The sequence below is a fragment of the Mobula hypostoma genome, chromosome 3 (assembly GCF_963921235.1).
Source record: "Mobula hypostoma chromosome 3, sMobHyp1.1, whole genome shotgun sequence".
In the NCBI taxonomy this organism is placed as follows: domain Eukaryota; kingdom Metazoa; phylum Chordata; class Chondrichthyes; order Myliobatiformes; family Myliobatidae; genus Mobula; species Mobula hypostoma.
The window spans coordinates 100,380,776-100,395,542 of NC_086099.1; positions in this window are offsets into that span (position 1 = coordinate 100,380,776).

The following is a 14,767-nucleotide window of genomic DNA, read 5'->3' on the forward strand; positions in this document are numbered from 1 at the left end:
GTTGGGGACTGCTGCTTTAGGATACCAGGAGGCTTCACTCATTACAGGATTCAAGATTCATGTTAATTTATCATGTGTAATAGAGGGGAGGAGAAGATAGCGGCACAACGCAGCACGCACGGCCGCTCCAAAATGATAGCGGTATTTGTTAAGTTGGTACCGTGTACAGTCCTGATTTGATGGAGCCAAACGTGAGAAGCGCAGAGGAACTTCTGGAGAAACTTCTGAAATGCCCGTTTCGCTGCCACTGCTACTGTGTGATCGAGAATCTCCGGAGAGGAAGGCCCCAAATCCTTGGCTTTGCCTATTGCTTGTCGGCTGGGGCCAGGGTTGAAGTGCTCGGCAGAGATGGTGCTCGGTGCTCGTTGTCAGAGGCTCGAAGTTTTCGGACGGACTCAAGAGTTGGCTGTGGTCGGGTGCTTCCAGGGTGCTGCATCGGCAAGTTTGCGGTGCTGGAGGTTCATGACAGGGAGAGTTTTTCTTCCTTCTACCGTCTGTGTGAGATGATGGGATTTTTCGAGAGACTTTGAGACTTTTTTTTTACCGTGCCCATGGTCTGTTCTTTATCAAATGACGGTATTGCTTTGCACTGTTGTAACTATATGTTATAATTATGTGGTTTTTGTCAGTATTTCAGTCTTGTTTTGTCTTGTGTTTCTGTGATATCATACTAGAGGAACATTGTATAATTTCTTAATGCATGCATTACTAAATGACAATAAAAGAGGACTGCATGTCCTCATAATTTAATCTAATCTAATCTAAATTCAAACAGAGGGTGAAGTGAGTAATTTGCAATAACAACCAACACACCCGACGGTGTGTTGGGGCAGCCCACAAGTGTTACCACGTATTCTGGCAGCAACATAACATGACCAATATCTTACCTGCACTTGGAGTTAATGCATTCATGTGGCTGGTTCAGTTGTGTTTCTATTTAACGGTTCAAAGGTTCATTTATTATCAAAGGATACAACCCTGAAATTCTCCTTCTCCAGATAGCCACAAAACCAGGAAAGAAAACAATAATCAGCCCTCAAATTCCTCCTCTCCACACTAGAAAACAAACAAAAATGAAACAGACACATCAACCCCTGTATCCTCCTCCCTCACACACAAAAATTGAGGAAGATTGAATAAAAAACACAGAATACAAAAAAAACCCATAAGAGTGAAAAATACTCCACAGTCTAAGTCCACATTCAAAATGCAGAAAACTTGGGCAACATTCTTCCTCTCTGTAGCAGTGTGGTCTCACCAGTGAGAAAAAGACAGTCTCCCTTCTCTGGCAGCAGAACAATCCCCCAGTAAAAAAAAAGGCAGGCAGCTGGCATTTCAATCTGTTTCATTGCTTTAATCGGCAAACAATGGAAGATTTAATTGGTGAAATGGAGTCGAGCATCAGCTCTTTGGTGACCTTAGTACGTTGATGATGAGGAATACAGCAGTAGTAAAGTCACTGAATACAAAAGACAGGTAATTGAATTCTCCTTTATGGGAGATGAAGTTGAAATGTTACCTGCCATATATCAAGCCATACATGCATGTTATTCAGGACTTACAGCAGGCAAGCATGCATAACTTACTCCATTTGCTTTAGAGTTACAAATAGAAATAATTGTGAATGAACATCCCACTTCTGACTTTCCCATGTTATGAAGATCATTGATGAAATTGTGAATATGTCCAGTGGCTAAGACATTAGGAACTTCTGCAGCAGTGAACTGGGTTGAGACAATTGACCTCTAACAAACACAGTCATCTTATTTGCCCAGTCATTGGAACATTTTCCCTATGATTTTCTTAACTGAAGTTTTGTCAGGGCTTCTTCACACAATATTCTTATATTGAAACAGTCATGTCCACTTTCTCTGAAATTCAGTTCTTTGGTCCACACCTGGACCATTATTGTGATGAAATTTGGACTATGTGATCCTGGCAAATCGAATTGGTCATGAATGAGCATGTTGTGGGTGAGTCAATGTGGCTATGTTTTTCTCTTATTTGTCTTCCCTGTCCCTTGATTCCCATTATATCCAAAAATCTATAGCTCTTCATGTTGAATATACTTAGTTATTGAGGTAGTGGAGCCCTTTTGGGTAGAGAATTCTATGCATTTGCTACCCTTTGATAAGAAATTTCTGAAAGGCCATTTCTCACTTTGAACCCTGGTTCTTGGCACCCCAACCAGGCGACATAGCATCCCAGTGAACAGTATATCCTTAACATTTTGTGTCCTTCAGTGTGAGCACCTGCCATTCTTCTCAACTTGAAGGAACCTAAATCCAGTCAAATTTATCTCATTTTATCAGATTAGCATCTGGATCCCAGGAATCAGTCTGGGGGATCTGTACTGCACTTCCCCTGTCATAGATACTGTAAATACTTCTTTGATAGGGAGATCAGGACATTGTTTTCCAGGTGCAGTCTCACCAACCCTTCTGATACTAAACAAGCCAGCTTTACACATTATTAAAATTGTCTTGTAATAGTTCCAGTGATGTCATCGTCCAGAATGGCAGCTTACATCAATAGCTCCCCTGGAAAAATGCATACTTTGCCCCATTAATCGCTCAAGTATAAGATCTTTCGAAAATATCTGAACTGATAAGTGGGGCAAGAATGGGGAAGAAGAATGGAGATAAAAAAAGCATCACTGCAAAGCTTATAGAAGAGAGAGGTACAACGAGCGGCTCTCCTACACGTGCTCGTGGTGGCGGGGCTGTCACCGGGCCTCATTCAGGCGAAGCGGCAAATATGATAAGGATTTTGGAAGAGATAAGGGAAGTCCAAACAGATATAAAACAACAACTCAATGATATAAAGTCAGAGCTCGCCAACGTCAATCAGAAAATAGCGGTGGCAGAGACTCGAATTGAGAAGGTGGAAGATTGCATGCAAAACAAGGACGGCTACTAAGTAAGACAATAAAAATATGAAATCAACAGGAAAGTAATCTGCTTGACCAGGAGGGAAGATCGCAACAGAAAAAGATCAGGATTTATAATGTTCCCGAAGGAGCGGAAGGATTGTCGATGATGGACTTTGTAGACAAGCTGCTGCGGGAAGCGCTGGAGATTCCTCAGACTACAGAGATTGAAATTGAGAGGGCGCATCATGCGCTCATCCCGTGGCATCCCGGAGACAGAGATAGTAAGCTGCGCTCAATAGTACTTAGATTCCTTCGATTTAAGAGCAAGGCGGAGGTTCTATGAAGGGCCTGAGGTAAGAAGAGGGTGGTTTGGAATGGGAAGTTAATATACTTAGATCAAGATTACCCCCTGGCAGTCCTACAGAAATGGAAGGAATATTCTGAAACGAAACGAATATTAAAGCAAGAAAAGATTAAACTTCAAACCCCGTACCCTGCTAAACTGAGGGTGTTTTACGAAGAAGGGATACAGCTATATCAGACAGTGGAAGAAGCAACTACAGACATGAGAAACAGAGGGCTGCCCGTTAGTGTGGTCAGACCGTGGGAAAGCCTGGTTGAGCAGTTATCCCGATCTGCTTGGGAAATAGTAAGAGAACCGAGAAAGCAGGGGACGGGAGGAGGACAAGAGAAGGATATTAGGAAGAGATTGTGAGTTCTCTGAAGACAGCCCTCACCTCCTCCAGAAGAGCCATAAGGTTTGGCTAACTTTAAAAGTGCTGATAAACTAAACAGAAGCAAAACTAGATGTTGATGTACCTATCTCCAGAAATATGCATTATAATGTGGATTTTATATTACTCATTTTTAAAAATTCATTAATTCACCCCTTTTTTCCCACTTAATGGGAGGAATACACAGGGAAATCATTTCTGTGTAATGGACATAGGGCTTTTAACTTATTTTTATAGGTACTTCAATGGGGTCCCTCAACTCGCAGGTAGGAGGAGCCATCCCCCATGGCTAGACGTTTCTTCTAGCTCAACCCAGGGTCAACTAAACACCCCGGCCTTGGAATCATACCTTCGTTACCTTTTTAAAATTATTCACGTTTCTTGTCTCTTATTTGTTCAGAGAGTAGATTGATTAAGTTATATTCTGCAAATTTCAATGATATACTAACAGAGGTACTACTGCAGTTGTACAAGGCCTTGGTGAGACCACACCTGGTGTATTGTGTGCAGTTTTGGTCCCCTAATCTGAGGAAAGACATCCTTGCCATAGAGGGAGTACAAAGAAGATTCACCAGATTGATTCTTGGGATGGCAGGACTTTCATATGATGAAAGATTGGATTGACTAGGCTTATATTTGGTGGAATTTAGAAGATTGAGGGGGGATCTTATTGAAACATATAAAATCCTAAAGGGATTGGACAGGCTAGATGCAGGAAGATTGTTCCCAATGTTGGGGAAGTCCAGAACGAGGGGTCACAGTTTGAGGATAAAGGGGAAGCCTTTCAGGACCGAGTTGAAGAAAAACTTCTTCACACAGAGAGTGGTGAATCTGTGGAATTCTCTGCTACAGGACACAGTTGAGGCCAGTTCATTGGCTATATTTAAGAGGGAGTTAGATATGGCCCTTGTGGCTAAAGGGCTCGGGGGTATGGAGGGAAGGCTGGTACAGGGTTCTGAGTTGGATGATCAGCCATGAACATACTGAATGGCGGTGCAGGCTTGAAGGGCCAAATGGCCTACTCCTGCACCAATTTTCTATGTTTCTATAAATACACATGGCTAAGGACAAAGTAAAATTCATTTCTTTTAGTGTCAATGGGCTGTTGAATCCAGTCAAGCGCAGTAAAATTCTATCAAAAATGAAAAAAGAACAAGCCCATGTAGTATATTTACAGGAAACTCACTTAAGTGATAATGAGCATGGAAAATTAAAGAGATTGGGATTCACTGATTTGTTTTTCTCCTCATATAAATCAGGACGTAGAAGAGGAGTTGCTATTCTCATCTCAAGCAAGCTAAATTTTGAAAAAGTATTCAAAATGGGAGATAAGGAGGGCAGATATATTCTGGTAAGGGGGAATATAGATGGAAATCCAGTTACTTTATTGAATATATATGCACCCCCAGGAAGTGATATTAGTTTCTTCCAGAAAATTACTAATATTATAGTAACAGAAACAGAAGGTCTCTTGATATGTGGGGGAGACTTAAATTTATAATTACATCCAAAGTTAGACTCTTCCAATAGAAAAACTTATGAAACAATGTCCTTACATAAGAAAGTTAACACTCTTTTTGAGGATGTTGGTCTAATTGATATATGGAGGGACCTTTTCCCCAACAGAAGGGATTACACTCATTATTCTGCCCCTAATCTGTACATACAAGGATAGACTATTTCATAACATTTGGAAAAGACAAAGACAAAATAATCACCTGTGGAATTGGGACAATAGATCTAAGTGACCATACACCTATATATTTATCTGTTGATTTTGACCTACAACCAAAGATTACTATTTGGAAACCAAATTCAAGTCTACTCAATGATCCTTATTTTAAGGAACAAATTAAAAAAGAAATTGGTTTTTACTTAGAATTCAATGATAATGGAGAGGTTTCACCTCCCATTCTATGGGATACTCTGAAGGCTGTCTTAAGAGGGAAAATTGTCACATATCTTCATATAAGAAAAAATAAGGAATAAAACATTGGAGGAATTACAAAATAAGCTGAAGGAAACAGGAAAAAAACACAAATTGATTTTGGCACAAGATAGACTAGAGGACATTTTAAAAAATAGGAATTAAACTAATAGTTTGCCTACACAAGAAATTAGAAAAAAATTAATGTTTCTGAAACAGAGACACTATGAAAGTGGATCTAAATCAACGAAAATACTGGCGTGGAAACTGAAAAAAAAAGATAGCAGAAAATACAATTCATGGAATTAGGGATCCAAGAACAAAAGTGATCAAAAATAAGCTAAGTGAAATTCAAGAAGCTTTTGAAATGTTTTACAAAACTCTATATTCCAAAGTGCCAGGGGGGAAGCATAACTCAAATTGACACCTTCCTGAATTCTCTAGAGTTACCCACTTTAAGAAAAGAACAAAATAGAACGATGACTGCTGACATAACTGAAACTGAACTAAAAACTGCAATTAATATGCTTAAATTAAGCAAGTCACCAGGACCAGATGGATATACGGCAGAGTGGTATAAAGAATTTAGAAGTGAGTTAATTCCTGTTTTACTTCCCACACTGAACTGGGCCCGAAGAAAGGCACAAATTCCACCCAGCTGGAAGGAGGCGATAATCTCAGCTATACTGAAAGAAGGCAAGGATAAAATGGAATGTGGGCCATTTCGACCAATATCTGTTCTTAATGTGGATTATAGAATATTTGCCTCCCTCATGACCAAACGATTAGAAGAGTTTCTACCCACACTGATACATAATGATCAGACAGGTTTTATAAAACAACGCCAAACACAAGACAATATACGAAGGACACTTCACATTATGGATCATATAAAAAAAGTGAAATTGAAGCAATAGTGATAAGCGTGGAAGCTGAAAAGGCATTTGATTCTGTTAATTGGAATTTTCTTTACAGAGTTTTACATAGATTTGGTCTACATGACACAATTATTAAAACTATACAGGCACTAAACGACAATCCTACGGCTAAGATTAAAATCAATGGATATTTATCTAATAGTTTTACTCTAGAAAGGGGCACGAGACAGGGTTGTGCATGGTCACTGCTACTTTTCGCATTATATCTAGAACCATTAGCTCAATGCATCAGACAAAATGAAGATATCAGGAGAATTACTATTAAAGGGACAAAGCATAAATTGGCCTGTTACCCAGATGACATTTTGATTTATCTTGGCCAATCAACATATTCTTTTCCTAAATTGATGCAATTCTTTGAACAATATGGCCAATCATCAGGATACAAGATCAACATAGATAAAACCCAACTACTTTCATATAACTATAACCCACCAAGAGAAATTGAAAGTAGATATCCTTGGGCATGGCAAACAGAGTCTGTCAAATATTTGGGCATCATTATGCCAAAAGATTTGGCAAAATTATCAGAATGCAATTATCAACCTAGATATAAAAAAATTAAGTAAGATATAACAAGATGGAACCTAATTCCTTTTGTTGGTCTCAGTTCAAGGATTGAATCTACTAAAATGAATATACTGCCCAGACTACTATATCTCTTTCAGACCCTACCAATAGAGGCTAACCAAAATCAATTCAATGAATGGAACAAGATGCTATCAAGATATATATGGCAAGGTAAAAGGCTCAAGGTTCGTCTCAAAACTTTACAATTAGCCAAGGAAAAGGGGAGATGGGGCCTACCTTCTCTTAGAGATTATTATTTTGCAGCACAGTTGGGAGCTGTGATATGCTGTTGCAACCCATCATATGACACTCAATGGAAAAACATTGAGGAGAGGATACTTTCCATCCCCAAACAGGCAATTTTGGCTGATAACAACCTACAAAGTTCCATAAGTACTATTGATAACCCATGGGTGAAATGGACTCTTAAAATATGGAAAACTATTATAAAAGAATATAAACTAGAGAGAGACATTGCAATTCTTAAATGGTGTGCATATGACTCGGATTTTACGCCGAATAAACTGGATACTAGATTTGAGGACTGGACAGCTAAAGGAATAACAGCTATTTGCAATATAATGAAAGAAGGAACACTGTTCAGTTTTGAAATGCTCAAAGAGAAACACTTATTAGAAAAACAACATTTACCAGTATTTACAGATGCAATGGTATGTTAATAGGACGGTTAAAAATGTAACCAAGGCAAGTACATGTCTGATAGAGCTATTTAGAAAAGCATATATTTCAGACAATGGTAATAGAATCATTTCAAGCATGTATAAGGGTTTGTCAAATTTTAAAACACAATCGACTTCATACATTAAAACAAAATGGGAGAAGGAAAGAGGGATAATAATATCTGAGGAAGACTGGACAATAATATGGAGGTATCAATGGAAGTGTACCAGTTCACAGAAATGGAGGGAGTTTGGATGGAAAAACTTGATAAGATATTTTATTACACCCTCTCAGAAATCCCATTATGATAGTAACCTCCCTGTTTGCTGGAAAAATTGTGGAAATCAAAATGCAAACCACTGAAATATTTTCTGGGAATGCCCCATTATCGCATTCGTAATAAGGTGGATGAATTGAAAGTGCAGATTGTTATTAATGATTATGATATAGTTGGGATCACAGAGACATGGCTCCAGGGTGACCAAGGATGGGAGCTCAACGTTCAGGGATATTCAATATTCAGGAGGGACAGACATGAAGGAAGGGGAGGTGGGGTGGCGTTGCTGGTTAAAGAAGAGATTAACGCAATAGAAAGGAAGGACATAAGCCGGGAAGATGTGGAATCGATATGGGTAGAGCTGCGTAACACTAAGGGGCAGAATACGCTGGTGGGAGTTGTGTACAGGCCACCTAACAGTAGTAGTGAGGTCAGAGATGGTATTAAACAGGAAATTAGAAATGTGTGCAATAAAGGAACAGCAGTTATAATGGATGACTTCAATCTACATGTAGATTGGGTGAATCAAATTGGTAAAGGTGCTGAGGAAGAGGATTTCTTGGAATGTATGCGGGATGGTTTTTTGAACCAACATGTCGAAGAACCAACTAGAGAGCAGGCTATTCTGGACTGGGTTTTGAGCAATGAGGAAGGGTTAATTAGCAATCTTGTCGTGAGAGGCCCCTTGGGTAAGAGTGACAATAATATGGTGGAATTCTTCATTAAGATGAAGAGTGACATAGTTAATTCAGAAACAAAGGTTCTGATCTTAAAGAGGGGTAACTTTGAAGGTATGAGACGTGAATTAGCTAAGATAGACTGGCAAATGACACTTAAAGGATTGACGGTGGATATGCAATGGCAAGCATTTAAAGGTTGCATGGATGAACTACAACAATTGTTCATCCCAGTTTGGCAAAAGAATAAATCAAGGAAGGTAGTGCACCCGTGGCTGACAAGAGAAATTAGGGATAGTATCAATTCCAAAGAAGTAGCATACAAATTAGCCAGAGAAAGTGGCTCACCTGAGGACTGGGAGAAATTCAGAGTTCAGCAGAGGAGGACAAAGGGCTTAATTAGGAAGGGGAAAAAAGATTATGAGATTAAACTGGCAGGGAACATAAAAACTGACTGTAAAAGCTTTTATAGATATGTAAAAAGGAAAAAACTGGTAAAGACAAATGTAGGTCCCCTACAGACAGAAACAGGTGAATTGATTATGGGGAGCAAGGACATGGCAGACCAATTGAATAATTACTTTGGTTCTGTCTTCACTAAGGAGGACATACATAATCTTCGAGAAATAGTAGGGGAAAGAGGGTCCAGTGAGATGGAGGAACTGAGCGAAATACATGTTAGTAAGGAAGTGGTGTTAGGTAAATTGAAGGGATTGAAGGCAGGTAAATCCCCAGGGCCAGATGGTCTGCATCCTAGAGTGCTTAAGGAAGTAGCCCAAGAAATAGTGGATGCATTAGTGATAATTTTTCAAATCTCGTTAGATTCTGGACTAGTTCCTGAGGATTGGAGGGTGGTTAATGTAACCCTACTTTTTAAAAAAGGAGGGAGAGAGAAACCGGGGAGTTATAGACCGGTTAGCCTAACGTCGGTGGTGGGGAAACTGCTGGAGTCAGTTATCAAAGATGTAATAACAGCACATTTGGAAAGCGGTGAAATGATCGGACAAAGTCAGCATGGATTTGTGAAAGGAAAATCATGTCTGATGAATCTCATAGAATTTTTTGGGAATGTAACTAGTAGAGTGGATAGGGGAGAACCAGTGGATGTGGTATATTTGGATTTTCAAAAGGCTTTTGACAAGGTCCCACATAGGAGATTAGTGTGCAAACTTACACACGGTATTGGGGGTAAGGTATTGGTGTGGATGAAGAATTGGTTAGCAGACAGGAAGCAAAGAGTGGGAATAAACGGGACCTTTTCAGAATGGCAGGCAATGACTAGTGGGGTACCGCAAGGCTCAGTGCTGGGACCCCAGTTGTTTACAATATATATTAATGACTTGGATGAGGGAATTAAATGCAGCATCTCCAAGTTTGCGGATGACACGAAGCTGGGTGGCAGTGTTAGCTGTGAGGAGGATGCTAAGAGGATGCAGAGTGACTTGGATAGGTTGGGTGAGTGGGCAAATTCATGGCAGATGCAATTTAATGTGGATAAATGTGAAGTTATCCACTTTGGTGGCAAAAATAGGAAAACAGATTATTATCTGAATGGTGGCCGATTAGGAAAAGGGGAGGTGCAACGAGACCTGGGTGTCATTATACACCAGTCTTTGAAAGTGGGCATGCAGGTACAGCAGGCGGTGAAAAAGGCAAATGGTATGCTGGCATTTATAACGAGAGGATTCGAGTACAGGAGCAGGGAGGTACTACTGCAGTTGTACAAGGCCTTGGTGAGACCACACCTGGAGTATTGTGTGCAGTTTTGGTCCCCTAATCTGAGGAAAGACATCCTTGCCATAGAGGGAGTACAAAGAAGGTTCACCAGATTGTTTCCTGGGATGGCAGGACTTTCATATGAAGAAAGACTGGATGAACTGGGTTTGTACTCGTTGGAATTTAGAAGATTGAGGGGGGATATGATTGAAACGTATAAGATCCTAAAGGGATTGGACAGGCTAGATGCAGGAAGATTGTTCCCAATGTTGGGGATGTCCAGAACAAGGGGTCACAGTTTGAGGATAAAGGGGAAGCCTTTTAGGACTGAGATTAGGAAAAACTTCTTCACACAGAGAGTGCTGAATCTGTGGAATTCTCTGCCACAGGAAACAGTTGAGGCCAGCTCATTGGCTATATTTAAGAGGGAGTTAGATATGGCCCTTGTGGCTATGGGGGTCAGGGGGTATGGAGGGAAGGCTGGGGCGGGGTTCTGAGTTGGGTGATCAGCCATGATCATAATAAATGGTGGTGCAGGCTCGAAGGGCCGAATGGCCTACTCCTGCACCTATTTTCTGTGTTTCTATCAAAGACTATTGGAGTGGGATACACAATGCCTCACAGGACATGTTTAAATGTGGAATACCCTTAGAGAGTAAGACCATATATTTTGGGTATATACCTCAAGAATGGTTGAAAAGAGATAAATATTTAATGAATATACTGCTGGTGGCTGGTAAAAGACCCTTACCAGGAAATGGTTATCACAAGAAAGCCTAACTTTAAATATATGGATAGAAATTACAATGGGCATTTACAAAATGGAGAAGATAACAGCATCTGTTAATCATAAGTTGGAACAATTTGATTCATACTGGGAAAAATGGTTGAACTACATAAAACCTCATAGGTTTGATTTTATTCTCACAACTCAATGAATATATTGTAAAGAAAATCACTCCCTACTTTGTACGTAGTTTTCTTTTTTCGATTGTTCTTTCTTTCCTCTCCTTTCTATAAGTGTATACCTCAGATAAATATTATGTGGAGATTCGTGACAAATATGATTGTATGATATATATGTACAGTATCTGAAATATATCTTATGTAAATGTTTGTTTGATGATGAACTTCAATAAAAAATAAATTGCACAAAAAGTCTTGTAATAAAGACTAATGTACCATTTGCCCTTATGACTACTTTATATACCTGCACATTCATTTTCAGTGATTTGTGTACAAGAAAGCACAAACCCTTCTGAACACCCATACCTTTTAAACTCTCAGTACTTAAAAATACTCTACCTTTTTCCAAAGTGCAGGACTTGATTTTGTCCTTGCAGTGTTCTGGCCCACTGCTGAAAGGTATCCTCTTTACTGTTGCAAATTTTCTTTTGGATCCTGAGCTGGGACTGATTTGACACAGGATGCAAGAGCTCAATGATTTCAATGGGGGTTAAATAAGAAAGGTTTAGGACACAGTGTTATGTTGCATTATTTTAAAGATGATCACTGTGGCAATCTACCCAGAGAAACCGGGTCTCTGGTACTGAGTCTGGCACTGTGACTCAGAAGAGAAGAGAGGTGAAGGGGACTGCATTAGTGATAGGAGGTTACATACTCAGAGGAATACAAATGAGATCTGTGGACATGATAGAGACACCGGGTAGTTTGTTGCCTCCGAGGATCCAGAATCAGGGATGTTTTGGATCAGATCCATGGCATTCTACAGGGGGAAGGTGAGCAGACAGAAGTTTTGGTACATATTGGCAGAGTAGACTCAATGGGACAAATAGCCTAATTCTGCTCCTATAGCTTATGGTCTTATGCTCATTAAAATTGGTATCGGTTTATTATTGTCACATACAGTGAAAATTTTGTCTGCATTCTCTTCATGCAGATCAAATCATTACACTGTGCATTGAGCTAGAGAAAGGTAAAGCAATAACGATGCAGACTAAAGTGTAAAAGCTACCAAAGAGGTGCTATTCAACCAAATGATAAAGTGCAAAATCATAACAATGTGGATTGTGAGGTCAAGAGTCTATCTTATTATATAAGAGCTCCATTCAAGAGTCAGATAATAGTGGGAAGCTGTTCTTGAGCCTGTTGATATGTGCTTTCAGACTTTTATATCTTCTGCCTGATGGAAGGGGGCAGAAGAGAGAAGGTCCGGGGTGTGTGGGGTCTTTGATCATGCTGGCTGCTTTGCTGAGGCAGAAGGAAGCACAGACTAATGAAAGGAGACTTGTCCTGTGCTGTGCTGGTGTGTCCATACCTTGCTGCGGTTTCTTGCATTAAAACTTGTGCAAATTGATCCATTTTAAATGACGAATGTATTTGAATAATATATATAATTTTCTTCAACTACAGATGGTTCAGTGGTTTTAACTGGGAAGGATTAAAAGCCAGGACAACACCATCACCTTTAAAGAGAGAGGTATGTGATCCGCCTTTTCCTCTGAAACAAGTCTAATAACTTTGCAGTTCATTTTTATTCTGGAAAACATCACAGTTAATGGCTATGGAGCTGCAAGATCAGTGCAGGACAGGATATCAATCTATCATAATCAGTGATATTTTACTCTGTAAATAACTAAGGTATTTGAATATTAGTAGTATTGAATATTGGAAGTGATAATTTAGTCTATACTCTTAATCTAGATGCAAAAATCTAACACTTGGAGAATCTGAAACTGATACTTAGGAATTGATTTTACCATGTGGGCTGATAGCCACCATTTCCTCAGGGTCTTCCTCCTGTATAAAGGACCAGAAATGATTCAGGAGCTTAAGATAAATGAACCCTTAGGAAGCTTTGATCATAATATGATAGAATTCACCCTGTAGTTTGAGAGGGAGAAGCTAAGGTCACATGTATCAGTATTACAGTGGAATAAAGGGAATTAGAGGCACGAGAGAGGAGCTGGCCAAAGTTGATTGGAATGGGATACTTGCAGGGATAACGGCAGAACAGCAATGGCTGGAATTTCTGGGAGCAATTTGGAAGGTGCAGGATCGATTCTAAAGGCAGGATGATGCAACTGTGGCTGATAAGGGAAGTCAAAGGCAACATAAAAGCAAAAGAGAGGGCATAAAATAGAGCAAAAATTAGTGGGAATTTAGAGAATTGGGAAATTTTTCAAAACCAACAGAAGGCAGCTAAAAAAAACATAAGGGGGAAAAGATGAAATATGAAGGCAAGCTGATCAATAATATCAAATATGCTACCAAAAGTTCTTCCAATTACATGTAATGCCCTAGTTAAAGTTTCTACTGCTCTGCTGTGAGGTAGTTTATTCCAGCAGTTTTCCGTAAAAGCAGTGTGTCAGCAAGATTGCACTTTTGGTAAGAAAATGTTGAATGAAATATTTTTGTTTTTTTTTTGCTCAGCTTAAAGGTCCAACAGATTATAGGTATTTTGATACCTATCCTCCAGATAAGGATGATCCCCCAGATGAACTGTCAGGCTGGGACAAGGATTTCTAGATCGATGACGAATCATCTACAATTTATGGGAAAATACTACTCTAACTGATGTCCAAAAGCTGTCTGGACAATTTCCTCTTTATATGCATCTTCAAATATGAGGCTTTGTTACAATCAGCCAAGATTAACAACTGCTGAAGAGAGTGAAAGCTAATTTTAAAGGATGAACGAATTAGCTTAAAAGTCAGAAGTGTTTTAATAATGCCTGAAATGGCTGACGAACTCTTCTGAAGGTGCTCCTTGTGCAAATAATACTTTAGGCCGTGGAAAAGCAGTTGCACTGTGTGAGCAGGAGCTCATATGGAACTGTTATGATGTAAGCGAAACCAGCTATGTATGTGCAGTCAGTGGCAAGAGTTGCATTGCACAGTTGTCTCCCAGGTACTTTGCTGCCTCTCTCTAACAATGCGTCAGGCTTCCCAGGCCTGGCGCTGAATCAACTCCACAGTATTCCTGTGAAGAGCTGTGTGCAACCCTGCTGGCTTATTATTTCTATAGATTGTGCTCATAATTTAGAAATGTTTATTCACAAGCAGCCATTAAATCATTATTCTAATCTAATTATGTTTTAACAATTTAGCAATTCTATTCTTGGAGAAACCTTTTAGCACTTCTGTTTCAATATTAATTTCTAGTAATGTTACTTCTGAAATAGCTTCCTTTAGAATCAGGAAATATGACCAAAAATCAATCAGCAAAGAGCTTGAAATTTCATTCAGAACCCGCAAGTTCTCAGATATCCAACATATTTAAAGGAACAAGGTAAATATACTGTAGATAACCTTGTACTATCTAACCAAGTTATGCACCATCCCTTACCAAACAGCATCATTGGATCAGTGATTGATAACATTTGAGCTTAATAAAAATAAGCAAGGATTCAGTT